General features: G+C 40.8%; 1 protein-coding gene across 3 annotated transcripts in view; it reads right to left on the bottom strand.

Moving 5' to 3' along the window:
* Positions 1 to 20,032, bottom strand: part of PAQR8 (progestin and adipoQ receptor family member 8) — a 122,044-nt gene extending 102,012 nt beyond the window's left edge. For all 3 annotated transcript variants that reach the window (XR_006717258.1, XR_006717259.1, XM_045498523.1), the window contains exon 1: positions 19,501 to 20,032. The gene's annotated coding sequence lies outside the window, so the exon portion shown is untranslated. The remainder of the gene's footprint in view (positions 1 to 19,500) is intronic.
* Between the last annotated feature and the right edge of the window lie 116 nt (positions 20,033 to 20,148).

Below are 20,148 nucleotides of genomic sequence, written 5' to 3'. Positions count from 1 at the left end.
GTTTTTGGCCCCTTTCTCCATCTTCAAAACTGCTGCATAGCATCTTCTCTCCTTTCTGACCTCTGTTTCTATCATCACATCCCCTTTTCCTTCCTGCTTTCCCAGCTACTACCCCATCCTGCTTCTCTTGAGCTCTGAAGTACATTCCATGTCTAATAGTCAATGATTCCATTTTCCCAAACTCAGAGTGTTTACAATTCCCAATTCCCAAAGTGTTTACAATTAGGAGAAGATAGAAATGTGAAGTTGCCAAGGGATCCTTCAAGGCAGGAAGTCTTCTCCCAACAACTCCCTGCTAAGCAGCGTGTGTACTGTTGAGATCATTCATGCACTACAAGTTTTGTGTGCCTACTATGTACTAAGCCCTGGATATGCAAAGGTGAAAAAGATACAGTCCTTGCGTTCAAGAATTCCAGTGGGGTAAAAAGTCAAGGAACTGGACAGTTAGCATACAGCAAGAGAGCTGTCTTGAGGAGGTTAAGACCTGGGCATATGGCTGCAGAAGAGAAGGGTAGCAATTAAGTAGACCTGTAAGAGTTTGCCCTTGAGCTGAGTGGTAAAGGACAAGCATGGTAGAAAGAGCTCCAGGAAGAGGGACCTGCAGAAGACACAAGGGTGTGGTGCTCCAGAAGAGCTGCAGGTACCTCTGTAAACTGGAGGCCAAAGTGAGATGGCAGTATGGGGCTGCAGAGGCAGGCAGGGACCTGCATGCCAATCTAAGGAGGTTGAACCTCCCGTGAGCCAAAAGGAATAAGGAATCACTGATAGAATTAAGCAAGGGTAGACATTAGTTTAGCCTTTTAAAAAGATAACCCTTAGTAGCACAGAGAGATGAATTAGAGGGGGAAGAAAGAGGGCAGGAGAATCAGCTAGGAAATCAGTGGGGAATATAGCTGTGTGTGTGCGTGTATGTGTGCGTGTACGTGTGTGTGGGTGAAGGGTACTTAATCAGATTACCTAGAAGGTTCTGCTTTAACATCCACCCTCTTCTACTTGTGATTGACCACTATAGCTGATTGGATGATGGAGCTGTCCATTCTTTCGGTTGGGTTAAATTGAGGGACTCTGGAGATAAAGTTTTGGCATCTGCCCCGACCTTTCAGGCAGTTTCCTAAAGGCCTCCTTTCCCAGAGTTCTCCTCTGTGTGCTCAGGTTCACCCACCCTCAGAGACTGGAGCTGGCAAGATTGAGAAGCAAACTGTGAACTGGAATTCCAAGAGCTGGAGGAGCCTTGGCGTCTCCATCTTTAGAAACCAAGCCCAGCTGTGATTTTGCTTGTTTACCTTGTGCCCCTCCCCTTTTCTATTTTTCTCTCCTTCCCTCACACAATTTCCTAGAAGTGAAAAACCTCATCAGTGTATGTGTGGAGGGTGAAGAGGTGGGTAGTGGGAGTGGAGAGGATTTTAGGATGGACCATGACTATACCACAGTGAGAAAGCTCTACAAGTTAAAAAGAGCAATTTAAAACAAAGTTTTGAATGGTCTTTAAAAAAAAAATCTCTTTTTGATTTATGCGTCACCTTGGAGGGAGGTGATAGGTAATTTATAAATGCTTTTTAATATTAATGATGATATTAAGGTAAAGAAGGAAACCATTGTTTGGTTGGGGGACATGTTGAGATAGGGCAGGAGTTTAGTGATTTGCTAATTCAGGGGTGAGAAGGAAGAGGAATGACTTGAAACAGCTCAGAAACCAGTGTCCAGTGGAGAGGAGGTAGCACAGAAACACTGGGTGAAAAGAGTAAAATTGTACCTCAAGCCCATCTTTTGCTTGGCCCTGAAGTCTGTCAAGAGATTATTGCCAGGAGGATAGTGTTTGGGGGTTGAGATTAAGCTAAGCTTTGGGTGCAGCCTAAACTTGGAAAAGTTCTGGACAGGGGAGTCCACCTCCCAGGATCCCGTGGTCTTGGAACCTCTTCAGGTCTCAACTTCTTTGCCTATAGCATGAGAGAGCCGCACTAAAATCAACAAGTCTGCTTATAGTTCTAGCACTGCCATCACGTCTAGTGTGAAAATGCCATTGTCTTTGCTCATTGTAGACCCAGCGGCATTTGCTGAGGCCTCAAACAAGTTTAGATGATGATCAGAGTTGGTCCCAGTTCCTTGGTAGAGACTTACTTTTGAGCTAGGTGCTTGTCCTGTTTCCTGCCATTCTTAACCTTCTGAAACCAGGGAAGGCAGTTGCCTACCCAGAGGCCTGGATCATGGTGACAGCATGGCCCTGGGCTGAGCGAGGAGCTGAGCAACTGAGCAGAGGTTGAGATCATCAAAGATACAGAAGCAGAGAAACATCACCAATGGTTTTACCATCATTTGGTGAGGAAAGCATCAAAGGTAACCCTCTTACCTTCATGAAAAAGGACATGTCTTTTCAGAGAGCTTGAAAATATCCACTAAAACACCGACCTCCAAGGATTAGTTGGAGATGAGCATTTATGAATGAACCATGTGGAATGCCTACTCTCTGCACGATAAATGCAAATGAGATACTAAAGATGCTTTGAGACACCAAGGCCTAAAATAGGCAGTATCCCTGCTTACAAAGACTAAAAAAAGTCATACATAAAAGGCTCACCACAATACCACACAAAAAAAGAATGCTCTGGGTGTAGGCTCAGGCAACTGTCACCCTGAGCCCACTCTGTGCTTTAGGGAGGAAGAGGAGCTGGCGTGTCTTTGCTGGTGTGAGTCTCGCTACCACCCTACCACCGCCATTATGATGGCAGTGACCAGAGCAGGGGTCTGCAGTTGAGTTGGCAGAGACTTATTTCCAGGACTATTCTACATTTGGACAAAGGAGTGGGGAGCATGGCTTTCTGTAATGAGCCTATTGATAGCTAATTTGTGCTAGAATCAGAGAAGTCTTCCTGGATCACCCTGAGGTATCTACAGCCTTGTCTGATTACTCTTCCTGTTCATTTTCTTTATAGTGGTAATCATTCATTTTAGCTGTATTCAATGACTATCTTCCCCTTTAAATGATAAGGTCCATTAGGGCAAGAATGATGTGTATTCTTCTTTACTGTGGTAAAAAATAAAAAATAATAAAATCTCCCATCTTGACCATAGACGTGTACAGTTCAGTACTGTTAAGTACATTTACATTGTTCTGAAATAGATCTCCAGAACCTTCTCATCTGGCAGAACTAAAACTCTATACCCATTAAACAATAACTCTCCTTCCCCTCCCCTCAGCCTCTGGTCACCACCAGACTGCTTTCTGTGAATCTGACTACTTTAGATACCTCATGTAGGCAGAATCATAAAGCATTTGTCCTTTGGTAACTGGCTTATTCACTGAGCACAATGTCTTCCAGGTTCATCCATGCTGTAGTATGTGACAGGATTGCCTTCCTTTTTAAGGCTGCATTGTATTCCACTGCATACATAGACCACATATTGTTCATCTATTCATCCACTGATGGACATTTATTTTGCTTCAACCTCTTGGCTACTGTGAATAATGCTGCAATGAACATGGGTATGCAAATATCTCATTGACATCCTTCGTTCAATTCTTTTGGCTATATACCCAGAAGCAGGACTGCTACATTCTATGGTAGTTCCAGTCTTAATTTTTTAAAACTACCATACTGCTTTCCAAAGATGATGTGCATTTTTATCACTAATGAATACCATACCCTGTACTTAAGATAATGCCTGGGCATCAAGCAGACCTTCAAATGTCTCTTGAATGTATGAATGATAACAAAAGGGGCTTGGGTTAACAAGAAAACAGACTTAAGCCTCACCACCATGGCCTCTCTTGGTTAAGGCCTGATTTTAATCATTAGAAGCCCTGATCCAGAGGTTTGTCCATCCTTTGCTATGAGGCTGAGACATAAGGAAAAAACCTAAAATACTAGCCGCTTTCACATCAAGGTCTTTTTATTAAAATAATAAATTCCTTTGCTTCTTGTTCACCTTTTTATCTATCCCTTTCTTCCATTTAATTTTCAAATTTCATCTAAAAGAAAAAGGAGAAGAATAAAAAAAGCAAGAATCCAAGTCCCAATGGAGAAATCTTCCCAAAGTCCTGGGGTAGCTGGGTATGACAGAGGCTGTAGTCTGCAGGTCTCATTTCTGGCCCAAGCGGCCTAGAGATGGCCTTAGGAGGGCTACCCCCTCACGGACACCCTCCTGGTGCTAGGTGTAGCTCTCTCCGGCCAGCTGGACCAAGGCTGCCATGTGGGCATTGTGCTGGTCTAGCTGAGCAGCTGATTCCTGGGCCACTTCTCTAAGCACCTGGTCTCTGCCATTTTAGCTACAACCATGGCAACAATAGTCTGGTAGTGCCTGAGGGTCTTGGCTGTGCTGCAGCTTGTGTACGTGGCCCACCTGTGCTCCAGGGTATACCGAAGACACCCCTGGAATATTTAGTGTTGCTGGTGGAGTCTCTCTCGGAGGCTGGTGTCTGTCTGGAGACTTTGGCCTCCTGTGGAGTTCTGCTGGAGAAAGAATTCTAGCTGCTCTCCTAATCCCATTCTTTCCAGGCCCCATTTGTAAGACAGCAAATGATGACTATGATGACCAATTATCAACTACATTTAAGGCAAGAGACCATAAAAGCCAGAGGAAGGATCACTGGGCTTGGGTTCTAGGGTCAGTCTTAACACTAAAAGGCAGTGTCACCTTATGCAAATAACTTTCCTCTGGCTAGCTTTCCTCATCTGTAAAATATAAGCATTGAAGATAATCTCCAGCCATCCCTTCCAGCTTTAATATGTGGGTTTCAACACCTATGGGGAAACCATGCTTTCTTAAGTTTTCAGGAGCTCGGACTTCTTTGAGGGGATCCCTACTTTGGTTTCCTTCTCTACTCAGTCTCATGTCATCAGGGCTCTGGTAGAACACACTTGGCCACTTATGTGCTCAGTCCCTTGGTTGTCCCTTGGGTATCCTTCATCTCAGTTGTCTTACTGGTTTGGGCACCAACTGAACAACTCTTTAACATTTCCACTTCCAGCTTAAACTGATACTCTTGTCTCCATCTGTGGTTCTGGTGCCTCCAGCTGCTGCTTCCTGGAAGAGTGAGTATTCTTCTGCTCATCCATATTTCTGCTCATTACCTTTTCTCCTTCCCTGGGTTGACCTGGTGGTGGCCAGATCCCATGGCAGGGTCTGCTCCCTGAGGTTGTCAGGCTGCTGTTGCCCATGATCTGCAGCACCTGACCTCTCTCTGTGTAGTGCAGAATGCCATGTGGGCCTTCTTGTAGGCCACATATGGGGCCTTGAACTTGATAGAGCACTGGTGTGCATGCCAGACACATCTCTGCTCCTGAAGGCACCTGGCCACATCTTCGATGACTGAAGTGTTGTGGTGAGATGTCTTCAGATACCTCTTGATGGCAGGTTCTGCTATACTGGTGAACAGCTGTTGGATCTCTGCTGGAGCCAGTGGACCCCAGATGGATCCTGCTGTGGTGTCTGAGATGGTCCCACTGGCTCCTGGCCTGGGGGCATGAGAGTTGAAGCCATCAGGGGAAGTCCTGGATTGGTCCTTGCAAAGAGAAACAGCACTGGACACTTGTTAAAGGTGGAAAGGTAGGTTTTATTCACACTAGAGCAATAGGGAAGAGAGACTCCAATATAGAGTGAGCTCAACACCAACTAAGACAAAGGTGACAGGTTTTTTAAGGGACTAATGGGAATTAATCCCTTAAAGGTAATTATACTACTACTGAGTAGTATAAAAGGGGGAACAAAAAGGAGATAGGGAAGACTATAGGGAACTAAAAAGGGGGCCATGGGGAAATGAAAAATTACTGAAGGGTGTTAAGTGGAAAATGATTGAAAACAGTTTGGCAATGTGGGTTGGGACAAAGTACATTCTGAAGTTTGGCAGAATTGTATTTTCTTGAGCAAAGACTCAGCACAAGAGGTGGGGTCACCTTTAGGGATACAGCCTAATGTAGGTAGAAGTTTGGTCAAGTTTCTTGGCACAGTATTGAGGCAAATCTTTTGTGGTTCATGGGAGTTCAGAGTACATTGTTTCTTCCTGGTGCATAGTGTCCAATAAAAGGGTCCTTATTGGAGCAATTTGGAGGCTATAAGGGCAGTAATATGGGATTCATTTTCTTTCTTTACAACCCCCAGTGGCTGATGGGATGGATCAGGGTGGACCACACCTAGGCCAGTTAATGTGAAAGGCCCTGCACTCTGTTTCTACCTCCATTTCAGAGAGTGGCTGGAATGGCAGTAGGTGAGGGACAATGCTATCGAGGCAAGAACTCCCAGAGAAGCCCCCACTGCTGTAGAATTTGCTATGGCTGCTGCTTTTTGTGTTGGTTTAACTGCTGGAGATTATCAGGGATGTGCCTGGTACAACAGATGATGCTGTGGAGGTTCCAAGACCATAAAGCTTGCTAATATTGTAGGCCCTTGCACTGCTATGCTTTGCTCAAGTTAGAGCCTATGGCAGGGCGGGACAGAACCTACAGAGAGGGTTCATCCACCAAGGATGAATCAGAGACCCCAGACCTGCCCAGGACCCAACATAACTGATGTGAGGTGAGGAGTTTCCTTGGCCAGCCTTAGCCACCCCAATCTGTTGACAGGGAAAGGTAAGTATGCACCTGTTGTCTTGTGCCCTCTTGAAGCAAAGAGCAGGATTCCTCTAAGTAATCCAGGGGTGTGTTGTTCATGTGCCTGTCTCACTGCAATGTGCAATTAATTATCTGAGCTACATTCAGCCTTCCCACTTATCTGCCTCCACTTTAACATGGCTCCTGAACAGCTCACTGCTGAAAGACACTGGCTGGCCAATGAGCAAGCAGGCCCAAGGCAGGGCCAGTTATCTCCCCAACAGACTGTACAAACATCTTTGTAGGAAAATCCCTTTAATGGCAACCAAACAGAATGGACCTGTTCCCACAGCACAGTTGACAGAAATATCTTGCTGTCCAGACTGCTGTCTCTGTTAAGATAGTACCTCCCACAGCTGTAAGCAACAGCTGATTTCTCCTAAAAAGTCAGGATTGTTATAATGAAGAACAGGGCTGGCTTTGGGAGGCTGGGGCTGGGTGTGAAAAGGGGATTGGGGGACCCACACTTCAGCATGAGACACAGGGGAGGGAGGACATGAACACTAGGTGTCAGGAATGCCACAATCCCTCTCCCTTTATCCTCTTGATCATGGCTCCCTGTCATGGCTCCCACAAAGTAAAAAACTCAGGTTCAGGATTCTGTGGCACTCCTGGGACACCCCCAGAACATCCCTATTTCCAGACATTGCTCCCAGTCTATCTCCCTTACCTTCCTGACAAAGTACTCTCTGTAGGCCACCTAGAAGTTGGTTTGGATGTCCCAGTTTAGAGCTGGACAGAGGCTTAAAGGTTTCAAATTTCAAGAGCCTGAAAAAGGACCCAAGAAGGCAGTAAAGCAAAACAGAAAGGCTTGGAAGGCTTAAACAAGAAGCCAGAAATCACTTAAGATTGGAAGCTGTGTATTCACCGTTAACAGACATTCATTAAGACCTACTCTGTCAGGCAGAGTGCTAAGCACTCAAGGTAAGAAGTGGGATGAGACATGGTCCATTGGGAGACAGATATATAAACAGTACTTGCAATACAATAAAAGGAGCACTAATAGAAAAAAATGCCAAAGCAATGAGATGAGGTCATTAGATCCTGCTTTCTTTTTTTTTTTTTTATTTTTTTTTTATTTTTTTTTATTTTTAAATTTTTTTTTTTTTTCAACGTTTATTTATTTTTGGGACAGAGAGAGACAGAGCATGAACGGGGGAGGGGCAGAGAGAGAGGGAGACACAGAATCAGAAACAGGCTCCAGGCTCTGAGCCATCAGCCCAGAGCCCGACGCGGGGCTCGAACTCACGGACCGCGAGATCGTGACCTGGCTGAAGTCGGACGCTTAACCGACTGCGCCACCCAGGCGCCCCGATCCTGCTTTCTTTTATAGGGATATGCTGCTCACGTGTGAGCAGTCAGTTGGTAGCCCACTACCATAACTCCTTCTCTTCCCCCCACTATTCCCCTATTTTCTTTTTCTTCTCCCACTTCTTTCTTCCTTCCCCCCAGCGACCCAATGGCATCCAAGAGTACTCACTCATTCCACTAATAGAACACTGTGTTAAATTAAATTGCTGACCCCTGTTATAAGGAAACAGAACTTCCCAGTGGAACTGGGTTGTCCAGCTCCTTAGTCCTCTGGTGTAGGGAGGGCTCATGATGTTAACTATTTTGTGAATGGAAGTTTCCTAAGTGACAAAAAATCAAGTTCAAATCCTAAGATCTAAAGCAGTCAGATAGAAATAGTCTAACACAGAAAAGAAGAAAGTATCTGGATAGATATGTTTCTTTTGAACTTGAGTTTTTCTTTATAAAAGAGTTTGAAACTACCAGTTTCAAACAATAGAGTTTGAAACCCAGGTACTTACCACCCACATTTTATAGGTTGACATTGTCATATTTGCTTCAAATCTTTTCTTAAAAAATATTTATTTTTTTTTTTTCAACGTTTATTTATTTTTGGGACAGAGAGAGACAGAGCATGAACGGGGGAGGGGCAGAGAGAGAGGGAGACACAGAATCGGAAACAGGCTCCAGGCTCTGAGCCATCAGCCCAGAGCCCGACGCGGGGCTCGAACTCACGGACTGCGAGATCGTGACCTGGCTGAAGTCGGACGCTTAACCGACTGCGCCACCCAGGCGCCCCTTAAAAATATTTAGATTCAACTAAAGATCTACTCCCTTTCCATCACCCTTCCTCCAATAGAAATCACTCTCCTGAAGTTGGGTTTTGTCATTCATTCCCATGCATATTGTTATAGTTGATATATTTATGTGTTAATAAAAAAATAGTAATAGCTTATATGGTTTGAAACTTTTCATAAAAGGTTTAATAGTGTACATATCTTTTGCTGATTTTTTTTTACTCAATATGCCCTTGATAGATGAGGTTCCTTAAAATTCTATATTCCATTATAAGAAGAAACTGGTATATTTCTTATTTATTTCTATCATATTTCTTATGGTTTCTATTTACTATGCTTTTCTTTGATTTCTTTCATCTCTTTTTCCTATCTTCTGTGTATCAATAATGCTTTCTTTATTCCTGTTTCCTCTGCTACTTTGTAAAGGATACATTCTATTTCAATTTTTCTAGTGTCTGTCCTTAAAATTTTAATATGAATAACTACCTTCAAAATGTCCCTTCTCCTTCCAGATAAAGACCTTAGAATATTTAACGTTGATCTGCTCTAGCCATTTGCAATGCTATTATTGTGTAATTCTGTACTAATATGGTAGCCACTACCCACATGCAGATACTTAAATTGAAATTAATATTAAATATAATTAAAATTTTCTTCATTGCAGAGCCACATTTTAAGTGCTTCATAGCTACGTGTGGCTAATGGCTACCATTTTGGACAGAGCCGATATAGAACATTTCCATCACTATTGAAAGTACTATTGGACAATGCTAGTTATTTACATCCAGTTTTAGTCCTCTCCAAATTAGTTATTAGTAGTACTTACTTTTAGAGTCAATATTCCTCTAGATTTACCTTTGTGTTTACCAATTTCTTTGCTGACCTTTATTTTTTTCCTTACTTTTGTTCAATTTCCTTCTTTCTGACATGTATCCTATGCGTCTGTTATGGACTGAATTGTGTCCTCCCCAAAATTCTTATGCTGATGCCCTAATCCCCAATGTGATTATATGTGGAAATAAGATCTTTAGGAGATAATTAAGGTTAAATGAGATCATAAGGGTGGGGCCCTAATCTAATAGGACTGGGGGCCTTATTAGAAGAGGAAGACAGACCCTTCTTTCCTTCTCTATCTCTCTCTTTCTGCATATGCTCATAGGAAAGGTCATGGGAGGACTCAGCAAGAAGGTGGACATTTGCAAGCCAGAAAGAAACTTCTCACCAAAAACTGAACCCTACCAGAGCTTTATCTGGGACTTCCTGCCTCCAGAACTATGAGAAATAAGTTTCTATTGTTTAAGCAATCTAGCCTGTGGTATTTTGTTATGGCAGCTCTAACAGACAAATATAAAGTCCATTTAACAAAGGTCTGAAGTGTTACTCTGAAAGTCTTTATTTTGCTCTCTTTTTTAAAAAAGTGTTTATTTTTTGAGAGAGGGAGAGAGGGAGAGGGGGGGAAGAGAGAGAGAGAGAGAGAGAGAGAGAGAGAGAGAGAATGAACAGGGGAGGGGCAGAGAGAGAGGAAGACAGAAGATCCAAAGTGGGCTCTGAGCTGACAACAGACAACCTGATGCAGGGCTCAAACTTCTGAACCATGAGATCATGACCTGAGCCAAGGTTGGATGTTCAAATGACTGAGCCACCCAGGTGCCCCAATTTTGCCCTCTTTAATTACAGTTTAACAAGATATAGGATTCTAGGCTGTCAGTTATTTTCTTTGGGAATTGAAAATATTATTCCATTGTTTTTAACCTTTGTTGTTATAATTGTCAAATCTGTGGCCAGTCTAAACTGTTCTTTTTTGGATTACTTTTAATATCTCCCCCATTTTCTGGGTTTCATTACAGTGTGTCTAAATGAAGGTTTAATTTCATATTCCTTGCTTTGGATTCATTGTGATTCTTAAATCTGAGGATTCTTGTCATTGACCAATTCTGGAAAATTTTTATCTATTATCTATTTCCTTAATTTTTCTCCATCTAGAATTCCCATTAAACATATTTGAAACTTTTGGGGCACCTGGGTGGCTCAGTCGGTTAAGCGGCTGACTTCGGCTCAGGTCATGATCTCACGGTCCGTGAGTTCGAGCCCCGTGTCGGGCTCTGTGCTGACAGCTCAGAGCCTGGAGCCTGTTTCAGATTCTGTGTCTCCCTCTCTCTGACCCTCCCCTGTTCATGCTCTGTCTCTCTCTCTCTCAAAAATAAACATTAAAAAAATTTTTTTAAAAATATATATTTGAAACTTTTCCTTCTATCATTCATTTCTCTTAACTCCTCTTCATATTTTTCGTTTCTTCTACTCTGCATTATGCATATGCATTATGGCAATTTCCTCTGCTCCATCTTCTAGTTTACTAATTCTCTTTTCAAATGTGTCTATTCTGCTTTTAATCAGTCCATTACTTTATTTTTTAAATAACTGTATTTTTCAATTCTAAAACTTTGATTTGCTCAAACCTACCTTTCAGGGTCTTGTTGTGTACTGTTTCTTTACCTATTTATTGTAAATATGTTGATTTTATAATCTAATTAAACTTCTCTGGACTTCAGTTGTCTAAATTATGATGGGGCTTTAAATTAAATGGCCTCAACAGTAACTTCCACTTTTGGAAGTTTTAGTATTCACCCTGATACTCATTTATTTTAATAAACACTGTTGGCATACTTTGCATTTGCCATCAATGAAGGTGGCATTGGAGCATGGCAGTGCATAAAGAATGATTATTTTAAAAGTCACTTTCCCCAGACCTCTAGGGCTTTGAGCCAACATCTTCCATTTTCTCATATTCCCTTCCTGTATTGGCACAGAAAGAAATGGGTGGCTAACCAGATGAAAATAGGCCAGGAAAAATATCCATCTGGGTTTGTTTTCAGATCAGAGATATTTTTTGGAGGCTCATCAAAGAATCCAGTTGAAAGGCTGGGGAAAAGAGGTAAACACTAATCCTCTCAGCTTTTCAGAGATTTTTGGTTTGATTGGTGTAGCACTTAAAATATAAAACTAGAGTGTTAATGGTTTTTCTATACTCTCTAAAACCAATGGAATATTGGAGGGCTGGAAGAGGGATAATGAAGGCCTGTATTTCTTTTTATCTAAAGATCCCCACATTGAGCTAGAAGAATATAAGAAGGTGCTGGAAGTGTACAGTAGGTTATAAGCTGGGGGTAAAGAATATAGGATGTGATCTTAATATATTTCTATAAAGGGAAAGTGAGTGATCAATACAACCATCTCCGTGGCTTATGTTCCAAAGTGCCTCACAAGCATCTTTCAAATTCTGCTCTATGTCAATGTCAAATGCTCAGTGAGTAGGGGATGCAATGAGATTCAGTCTTCCTAAACCCTGGTTTCTGGTCTGTCAAACTGGTTGTGAATGCTGTGCACAGGAACTAGGTTCTTAGGCAAATGACATGGAGCCAATTAAAAGTGACATTTAGCTTACTTCAAAGAGCACTGGCTTCCCCCAACACTCCCCCCACCACCTGCCACTGACCAAATGCAGTCATGCTGCTTTTATGATTTATTTCCTTTGTTTAGATTTTTAGAATAAACTTGATGGAAGCATAATTTATGAACAGTCTGCTTTATTGAGATATAGTTTATATATACTTTGTTTTAAAATTCAACAGAATGTTATTTTCCTTCTTTTTCTATGCTGTCCCAGACAAAGTTTTGGAACTAAATGTCAAAGCTGTATTCCTCCCCTGATTACTGGTGTTTTGAAAGATGTGGGTTGCCTCTTAAATTTCTTTTCTTCTGTGTCTTAACTGCAAAACAATTATTCATTCTAAACGGTAATCTAATTAAGGATCATTAGCAACTAGAAGCTTTTGTAAGCGCTTGAGGCATTGTGTGTGAAGCACATGCATTTTTTCTACATATATGTAATTTTCTTTTTCTTTTTTTTTTTAATTTTTTTTTTTTCAACGTTTATTTATTTTTGGGACAGAGAGAGACAGAGCATGAACGGGGGAGGGGCAGAGAGAGAGGGAGACACAGAATCGGAAACAGGCTCCAGGCTCGAGCCATCAGCCCAGAGCCCGACGCGGGGCTCGAACTCCCGGACCGCGAGATCGTGACCTGGCTGAAGTCGGACGCTCAACCGACTGCGCCACCCAGGCGCCCCTACATATATGTAATTTTCATCTCTCTCTCCTTCATTCCTACTTCCATTTAAATAGCTTTTAGATGTGTCCATTTTTCCTTTGAAATGTTTCACTCCCATTCTTCTCTTTTAGTTCTTTCTTTGTACACACTTTCCAGCCTGATTTCTTTTATTTGATTAAAGTAATCCATTCTAGGAGCACCTGGGTGGCTCAGTTGGTGTGACTCTTGATTTTGGTTCAGGCCATGGTCTTGCGGTTCAAGAGATGGAGCCCCGAGCTGGGCTCTGGGATGACAGGGTGGAGCCTGCTTGGATTCTCCCTCTCTCTATCTGCATGCTTACACATGTGTTCTCTTTCTCTCTCAAAATAAATAAATATTTAAAAATAATCCACACTACATATTCTCTAGCCCGATTAACCTTCCTAAAGCACAACTTCATACAGTCTTCCCTTTGGCTGCCTTTTGCCTATGAAATCAAGCACAGCCTTCTAACTCTGCTGGTCAGTGTCCCCTAAAGTCAGGCCCAATGAACCCTTGCTTCACTGTGTACTCACCTGTTTTTACATTTTGCTTCGAATGTCATTGTTGTCAGATCTCTCTGCTGGAAATATTGCCCACCTTTTGATTCTCAAACCAAATACCATCCCCTTTCTTTAGTTTTCCATCATCACTCCTGTGCAAATTTTTTTCAATTTATTTTTTAAAAAATTAATTAATTTTTTAAATTTACATCCAAGTTAGTTAACATATAGTGCAATAATGATTTCAGGAGTAGAATCCAGTGATTCATCCCCTATGTATAACACCCAGTGCTCATCCTAACAAGTGTCTTCCTTAATGCCCCTTACCCATTTAGCCCATCCCCCCACCCACAACCCCTCCAGCAACCCTCAATTTGTTCTCTGTATTTAAGAGTCTCTTATGTTTTGTCCCCCTCCCTGTTTTTATATTATTTTTCTTCCCTTCCCTTATGTTCCTGTTTTGTATTTTAAATTCCACAGGTGAAGTCATATGATATTTGTCTTTCTCTAATTTCGCTTAGCATAATACCCTCTAGTTCCATCCATGTTGCAAATGGCAAGATTTCAATCTTTTTCATTGCCGAGTAGTATTCCATTGTGTGTGTGTGTGTGTGTGTGTGTGTGTGTGTATGTATGTATGTATGTATATGTATATATATGTGTGTATATATATATATATATATCCATCCATTCATCTGTCCATTTATCTTCTTTATCCATTCATCTGTTGATGGACACATTTGGGTTCTTTTCATACTTTGGCTATTGTTGATCGTGCTGCCAGAAACACTGGGGTGCATATGTACCTTCAAAACAACACACCTGTATCCCTTGGATAAATACCTAGTAGTGGAATTGCTGGGCCATAGGGCAGTCCTATTTTAAAATTTTTGAGGAACCTCCACACTGTTTTCCAGAGTGGCTGCATCAGTTTGCATTCCCACCAGCAGTGCAAAAGAGATCCTCTTTCTCTGCATCCTTGCCAACATCCAATGTTGCTGAGTTGTTAATTTTAGCTATTCTGACTGTGTGAAATGGTATCTCACTGTGGTTTTGATTTGTATTTCCCTGATGATGAGAGCATTTTTTCATGTGTCAGTTGGCCATCTGGATGTCTTCTTTGGAGAAGTTTGGGTGTTGAGTTTGAAAAGTTCTTTATAGATTTTGGATACTAACCTTTTATCTTATATGTCATTTGCAAATATCTTCTCCCATTCTGTCAGTTGCCTTTTAGTTTTTCTGATTATTTCCTTTGCTGTACAGAAGCTCTTGATGAGGTTTTTTGTTTCCCTTACCTCCAGAGACATGTTGAGTAAGAAGCTGCTGTGGCCGGGGCCAAAGAGGTTTTCGCCTGGACTCCTGTGCAAATTTATATCTGCCATTTTTTAACTCATATGGCACTTTGTACCATGCCTAGAACACATGTTGCCTTTTCTCAGGGTAATTTATGTTTGTGCCTTATTTTTCATACTAGATTGTAAACTTCTCATCTTACTCATCTTTGTATCCTCCTAAATACCTTACATATAATAAAAAAAAAACCTGGCATCATTATTTGTAGTATGAATAAATATCCTCACCTCAAAGCTCTGTCGGCTGAATAAAGACAAGCATTTAAAATACTTTTGAGGGGCGCCTGGATGGCTCAGTCAGTTAAGTATCCGACTTCAGCTCAGGTCATAATCTCACGGCTAGTGAGTTTGAGCCCCACGTTGGGCTCTGTGCTAACAGCTCAGAGCCTGGAGCCTGCCTCAGATTCTGTGTCTTCCTCTCTCTCTACCCCTTCCCCGCTTACACTCTGTCTCTCTCTTATCCTCAAAAATAAACAAACACTAAAAAAAATTTTTTTAATAAAATATTTTGAAACTTCAAAATTATGACGTACGGTTTACTTACCCCAAGTAAAGTATTTTAAAATATAAAATATCCATTTGATCAATATTTAAGTAAATTCTAGTAAGTCTGTTGGGTCAGATTCTGCATTTGGATCTTAACATACTCATTTGTTCTTAAAGGAGTATTCAGTATAGTGATACAGACCTTGGTTCATATCCAGCTTTTGACCTTTACTGGTATGGGATTCTGGGATACATATTTTTTTAATGTTTATTCATTTTTGAGAGAGAGAGAGAAAGAGAGAGCAGGCTCCAGGCTCTGAGTTGTCAGCACAAGCCCAACACACGGGGCTTGAGCCCACGGACTGCAAAATTGTGACCTGAGCTGAAATAGGAGGCTTAACCAACTGAGCCACCCAGGCACCCCCTGGGATATTTAAAGCTGTAGTATCCTCATCTGTAAAATGGGAATTAAAAATAACCATATCATGGAGTGCCTGGGTGGCTGGTTTTGGCTCAGGTCATGATCTCATGGTTTCATGAGTTTGAGCCCCGCATTGGGCTCTTCGCTGGCAGCACGAAGCCTGCTTGGGATTCTTTGTCTTCCTCTCTCTACCCCTCCCCCATTCCCACTGTCTCTGTCTCAAAACAAAGAAATAAACTTAAAAAAAATAACCACATCACAAAGTATTTTAAAGATTAAATGAGATTATATGGTAAAATATTTAGCATAGTCTAACACAGTGTACATGTTCAATAAATGGTTGCTATTTTTTCAAGTTAAATCGTAACCTATTTCAAGAGATAGATTTTTGTATTCCAAAGTTGTGCTAATATGGTAGATACTACCCACATGTGGTAACTGAGCTTCCAAATTGTGGCAAGTCTGAATTGGGATGTGGGTAAGAAATCACACTGGATTTTTAAGACTCAGTATAGAAAAAAGGAAGGGGTGCCTGGATGACTCAATGGGTTAAGTATGTGACTCTTGATTTCAGCTCAGGTCATTATCTCAAGGTCCTGGGATCAAGCCCCACCTCAGCCTTGGCTCTGTGCTGAGCTTGGAGCCTGCTTAAGATCTCCCTCCCATTCCCGCAGCCCCACCCCACTTCCCCAGTTGCACATGCATGTGCGTGCACTCTCTCTTGCTCTCAAAAAGAAAAAAAATTTTTAAAGTAAAATATTTTATTAATACTTCTTTTATATTGACTACATATTGAAATGATATTTTAAATAAATGGGGTTAAATAAAATGTATTGTCAAATTAATTTCACCTCTCAAAAGTAAAAACTGTTTTTACTTTTTAAAACGTAGGTACTAGAAAACTTTACGTTATATATGTGTCATGCGTTGTATTTCCATTGGGCAGTACTGAGCTAAAGTCTCTGGTCAAGGACAGAATTTGGTATACAAATGTTCAACTAATATTTGGCTGATTGATACGCTAAATCTCTTCATCATTTTATTATATTGGCACAATTAAAAGCATAAGAGTCTGTATTTTTTTAAGTGTACACAAATCAAGACAGATTTCCAGAGAGTTTATTATTAGAGAATCTCATATGTAAATGAGTTATTTACTCAGTAAGTTTTTGGTAATTTTCTCCTGCAAATCTTTAAGCACCGAAGTAAAACTCTTCAAACAGAGCTTTGGGGAAATTTGTGAAGTTAAGAATGGGAATGACCTTTTATTTGTCAATAAAATCTTGTTTAAAAAAAAAAAAAAAGAATGGAGATGACCTTTCCAGGACTAAGTAACCCAATTGCTGAAATTAACTTTGGCAAACGACAATTAATCACAAATTGTCAGCAGGCCAACTATGTTGTCAAATCTAATGGGCAAATCAGGATCACTGATGCCCTTTGGCTCCTGCATTTTCCTGCTCTTTATAGCATATCTAACCTGAAGGACTCCAGGAAGCAAAGGATGGGAGCAGATGCTATGACACTCTCCTTTTGGTATAAGACATGCTGGCTAACTCCAGAGACCATTTGGTCTTCTTCCATAATGTTCCTTAAGCATGGAGCAAATGCCTCTGATGGTTCTCAACACAGGCAGAATTAGGGCCAGATAATACTTTCTGAATGTATCACTCCTTTAGCCTATTGGATTTGCAGCCAACAAACTCTCACTGAAAGAAATGCATGGATTGGTTCTATTCTAAGCTTTTGGTGGGAGTGGGGAGGAGGCTTGAATATGATTGTTTGAATTGCTCCAGAATCCACCAGAGTGCTTCCTCCCCTTTTCTTCCAACATCTCTTGACTCTCCTCCAACCACTAATACCTCCACCACCATCTCACCACCACCACCACCAGTGGTTAACATTTATTTAGTGCTTACTACATGCCAGGCACTTTTCTCAGTATTTTTTTTTTTTTTATCTGTTATTACCTCACTGAATATTCAAGTCATTCTTAAAATTATATACTACTTCTAATTTTTCAAGATGAAAAAACTGAGGTAGAGTAACTAAGTAAGTTGCCCACGGTCACACAACTAATAACTAGAGCAGCCAGAAAGAGAAATGAGGCTGCTGATCTTGGTGCTCAAGACCCTACACTATGTCATCTGGAGAAGATTCTGACTAGTCTGTATAACATAAAGGAAGAGATCTGCTTGGCCAGGGCAAGCCTGGACCTGTAGGTTATTCCTTAGGCTGCTCTGGCACCTAGAGGTATAGAATTTTTTACTTCCAATCTTTTGTGGCCTTTGAGAGAATAACAAACGTCTATAATGGCCTATGGCATTTTCCTGGATGCCTAAAGCTAGTCTTTAATCACAGGGTATTGTTTGAAGTCTTGCAACACATAATATTGTTCATTGGTTTGAACAAAGATGTGTATCATTTAGTGAGAATAAATCATATTTCTCATGGTGCCTTTGGGTACTTTTTGGTCTCTAAGGACATGGAAAATGGAAGTACTGCATATTCTTTGCAAGTTTTGTTTTCTACCATCTTCCTACATACTTCTGCTCTCTAGGGAGCCCCCTAGTGTTTCTTTAGCCTTGGAGACTGGTTTAGGTCCATCAAGGCATAGGGTGGAGAGAATGGATACAGAGGGAAAGCAAGAATGTGAGCAAAAATGGAAACTATTGATCCACTACTTCATCAGGTTACATGTGCTTCATTCTGAAGAAGTACATTGGCTAAGCTCAAGTAGACTCTATATAAGATGTGTACAAATGCCCCCCCCTTTTTTTTTTTTTTTTTTAGCAGCAACCTGATTGATTTTTCTTTCTGAATAGTTTGGAGGAGTAGGGAATAATAAATGAAACACTTTCTTTGCTCAAAGATCTACTCCCTAATGAATGGGAGAAACACCAATTAAATATCCAAAAGTCCTTCATGACTGAAGATTATGACATTAAAGCAAATAAAGTCTTTATCAAGAAACACAGTATGATTAATTTTAAATGGAATTGTCTTTACACAGTTTCCAAATTTGCCATAGGCTCACGGAATGTTAGAATGGGATAAATTATTAGAAGTTTTCTAATTTCCTCACCTTTAAATGAGGAAACTGAAGCCCACAGAAAAGTGTGTTAGAGTCAAAGATTTGGTTTCATACTCTCACTTCTTTGGATTTTTCCTTTACAAATGAAATTATTTGCTTAATTTGCTTGCTTGAACTAAGCTTCCTGATTCTCATAGTACTAATTTCAATTTGTTTACAGAGCTGAGAATATCATCAGTACTGCTTTCAATATATTCATAAAATGATAGTTATAATCAGGTGATAAAGGCACTTTTAAATTAATATGGAATTATCTCTTACTATATAATTGCAAACAGGATCCTCATCTAGAATTTCTATTTTTTTAAAAAAATTTGCCTGTTAATATAAACAAAAGCAAGCAGTCAGATAAGCACCCATTTTCCTTGACTAAGGATCAATGTACCTGCCCACTAGGTTGACACCAAACACAAAAATAATATAAATTGTGTAATAACTAAAATACATATTTCACATACATATAGATGGCATATATATTTTGTTTAGGCAGACTACACTTAGAATACCTAGCAGGGCACAGTAAGTCCTGAAGACATAATAAAAATTTAAGTACACACATAATAAAAATTTATTGAGTCGTACACTTATTAAAGATTAAAAACAAAACAAAAAACCTTGGACGTGCAATTGATCTTTTAGTTATTTGTAATTTCAGATTTACTGTATCTTAATTACGACTGATACTTAAAAGAGTGGTTTGAACCACTTTTTTTTTTCTGTTTCTTCTTTGGGTTAATTATCTTTCGGTAAACGAAGTTATTTTATTTTATTTTATTTATTTATTTTTTAACGAAGTTATTTTAAAACATCTTGTGATCTCCTTAGAAGGCGAGAAAGCTTTAACTTACCCATTTGCAAGTAAGATGGTGTAGTAATTATGTCCAGACCTTTGTAGAATAACACGCGAGGCCATCTCTAGGTGGGGGGCGGGATACGATACTGAAAATGTTTCTTTAACTTCGCCCTCCTCCGCGGCCTGATATGTTTATGGGTATTTCAGGCAACGGTAGTCAGAGAGCAAATGGGTCGCTGAACTAAAGAACCTTTCCCAAAAGTGCTATTGTTCTATTTCCACCCCACAGATTCTCAAAATCCACTTTGTTTTTTCGGAATTCCATCTGAGGGCAGTTGCTTGGGAAACATATCCAGTACACTTGGTTTAATACATTTAAAAAACGATTTGCTTTTATGTTTTTATCTCCCTGAGTATAAACTCCGATTCTCTGACGTTTCGGCTACTTCCAGTCCAACCGCCAGGCGATTTCCTCACTCAGCGGCAGGTCAAGAAACCTCGGCTTGAAAAAACGCTGCAAAACATCCGGTAAAAGGGGGAAGACTACGACTCCCAGAACGCAGTGCTTCCCGGTCTTGCCCGGCTGCCCAATGACCAGACTTCACGAGCCTCCTCTCGGCCCCATTGGTCAGTTTTCTTGTCAGTGAAGGAAGAAACAGACAGCCCCGGAGGTCACATTTCCCGCCACGGCAAGGCGCAGCTC

Source organism: Leopardus geoffroyi, chromosome B2, assembly GCF_018350155.1.
Source record: "Leopardus geoffroyi isolate Oge1 chromosome B2, O.geoffroyi_Oge1_pat1.0, whole genome shotgun sequence".
NCBI classification, from domain to species: Eukaryota; Metazoa; Chordata; class Mammalia; order Carnivora; family Felidae; genus Leopardus; species Leopardus geoffroyi.
Note: the sequence above shows the minus strand (reverse complement) of the source record. Positions and strands in the feature narration are given on the sequence as shown.